Source organism: Dicentrarchus labrax, unplaced genomic scaffold (genome assembly GCF_905237075.1).
Source record: "Dicentrarchus labrax unplaced genomic scaffold, dlabrax2021, whole genome shotgun sequence".
Taxonomy (NCBI): domain Eukaryota; kingdom Metazoa; phylum Chordata; class Actinopteri; family Moronidae; genus Dicentrarchus; species Dicentrarchus labrax.
In genome coordinates, this window is record NW_026136717.1 from 14,658,469 (window position 1) to 14,661,687 (window position 3,219).

The following is a 3,219-nucleotide window of genomic DNA, read 5'->3' on the forward strand; positions in this document are numbered from 1 at the left end:
TTTGCCTCCTGTGTTCTGTTTCCTTGATTCTTCTTCATTTTGTGGCCTTGAGGCAGGTGAGAAGCCTCAAGGCCATGAAACCTAAAATCTGAGATGCATGTGTGGACATTTATTTATTTATTTTGTAAACTTTAATCAGAGAAATAATCTATTTAAAAAAATTTTATAACAGCGCAAAGATGTGTTTGAAATGAATCGGAAAACTGCTTTTAGAGGACTATTCATTGAAAATACGAGTTTCTTTTTATTAATCAGTCATCAGAATCTACAAACAGGACTGACATCTGCATGTCTGCGCTCTTTCTATTCACACTAAGAGTTTTGAGCTCGCCTTTGGTTGCTCGCAGCTTTATTAAAAACCTTGGCTTCTTTGTTATTCCCATCAGTGTGGCAAAAAAACCTCAAAGCAGTGGACATTTCACCTTTTCAAGTCTCTCTGTGGAGGCATTACCTTTAAATACTTTGCACTTTTACTTCTGTTTTGGTTTGCATAGTGGTACACAAAGACTGAATTGATGTGCCCTTGGGACATTAATTGGGTGAAAATATGAGAATATACTTCAGAACGGCTCACGTTATTCTGCTCTTTGTCTGCAAGAAATAAATCTGATATTTTCACAACAAAATAAGTATTTTATTAGAATGAAAAATGTGTCAAAGAACATTTTCTCTTATACAAAACTACGAGTTTTATTGACTACATATAAAGTGATCAGAGCAGAGTCTGTATGGCCAAGAAAAGACCTTGTTCTTCTCTTTTTTTTTACAATAAAATAAAAAAATGAAACTTAAAATTGTTTAGTTTGAACAATATTGAAATATGCCAGAAGCAGGTCATATCCAATATCGACCAAATAGTTCCAAAAAACTAAAAGTCTGGTACTAATTTGGGGCCTGAAAGTCCCTTTAGATAATTTATTTTTGTGTTTCCATCTGAGGAACTTTTATATGTGATCTTGAAGTTTGAGCTGTAAATTTTGCACAAGACAAGAACAACAACACAGTCATTAATTTAAAGCTGTGATTGTAATAGAAGAAGAACATAGAGAGAATGTAAAGACATCTGTATAACTCGGATTTAAACATCAGTGGTATTAAAAATAAAATACCATCTCTAGTGCAAAAGTATTTAGCATTTTCTGCTTTTTACACTTCAGTCACATTAACTGAACTACATTTATTTACTTTACAAGTTACTTTGCAGATTCAGATTAATAGCACAAAATATAACTGATAATAAATTATGACGTCTTATAGGATAAGATAAGGTAAGACTGGATCCCTGGAGGGAATTCCCAAACTACCCAGCAGTTACCATCTACAACATTAAAGTGATTTATAATCAATAACTATCATCCAATAATATGATACATATTATTCAGAAATGGTCTATTCTACATTTATACTTGTGGTGCTTTAAGTATTTGGTGCTAATGCTTTGACACTTTTGATGCTCTGTGTCAGTGTTCAAAAGGCGAACCTTAAATGTGTATTAGTTAAATCACATTTTGATGATTTCTTACCAAAACTTTCCCAAAGTCATGTCAAATGAAGAATAATCTGCAAAGAAAGAACGAGTCATGTGTAGGTTTTACTAAGCTGTAAAGGTAACACACTACATATATCCTCCTTGTTAACCCAGACTTCAGCAAGGGGCACTTCTCCAGGCCGGGACAATTGACCTGCGGGGTGCCAATTATAGTGATTGGCACCTTTATTTGAGTGAGGAAGAGGCGAGAGGACCAGCAGAAAGGAGACCAGATGGGTGGCCTGTTTTAGAGGTGGGGAGGAGAGCTGGGAGGGCAATGGCTGGAGGAACTGCCCTGTGGCAGAGGAAGAAACCGTGGTGGTAAACAGCTTCCAGTGAGGAGCAACAGAACTCCGCTAATTGGGTTTTTATTGGTGGTTTTAATTGGTAATCTCTCGGCAGCAGCCAAATTAACCAATAGAATAACAGTTTAGGATTGTGCTTTAGCTCGCTGTGCGCAGCCGAACAGTGAGAGAAATACTGAGCAGAAGCTGTATTTTCCTCAAAATACAAAAGCTAACTTAGTGGTGACAGTAAAAAACAAATAATATTAATAATATATATTTTGGACTTGATGTAACTATATTTTTATTGGGAAGAGAAATGTTGTTACTAATGTTAATAATGCAAGAAAAATGGAGACAATGTTCAATTGGTACATTTCCAAATTAACAATTTTCTTTAGTCAGTGCACAGCAAGCATATGTGGAGAACACACTTAATAAACTTGATAATCAGTTAAAAATAACTCAGAAACTCAACACAATCAACTAAACTCTAATAACTGACTGACTGTTTAGTCTGAAATTACACATTTCTTTTCTGAAAACTTGTATTGAAGATATTTTGTTCTGCAGAAGTCACTCTGCGACAAACCAAACAATTATACATGATCAACAACTTCGTGCCTGTTTGAAACAGATTTTTCTAGACTCAATGCAAATATTGGTTTTTTGAACAAAATAAAATGAAACAGAACAATTTAAAATAAAATGAAATAACAATTCACTCAGGAATTCAGTTCATACTAAGTGTTAGCATCAGTGCTCACGCTAAGCAATTATCACTTTTCACTATTTCAGTACAATTACTCACACATCGACTACAAGGTACCAGTGTACATATGTTGTTGTAGATTACATTTATCTTATATTAATTGCATCTGTTTGGTAGCAAAACAGCAAAAAAGTTAGTTTATATGTCGATAATACCATGATTTATACCAACGCCAGTATTAGCATACTAATGTTTGGTATGTTAATACCAAACAACCTGTAACATCTTTGTTAAAAAAGCATTATAATTTTGCCTGATCACACTGTCTTAAAAATGTCAACAAAAGTATTTTAAGGTTTTAAAATATATTTAATCTACAATAAGAGGTAATGTAAAACAGTTCATTTTAAGTCCCACTATTTAAGCAGTATATTAACTCTTAATGCATGATTTATAACACACTTTAAATGAGTTGTAATCAGATATAAGTCTTTATTAATGTATTTGTGGATGATGGTGTATAAACAGATTAATGACAATAAATATGTTATTGTAGAAGTTATAATTGCTGACGAATACTGTACATTAATAAACACCTAAAATGTCCTTATAGCTGCGTGTAACTACATTATAGTGTGTTATAAACCATTTATTTAAACCAGTATTTCTGAGACACATTTCATTATGTCTTTAAT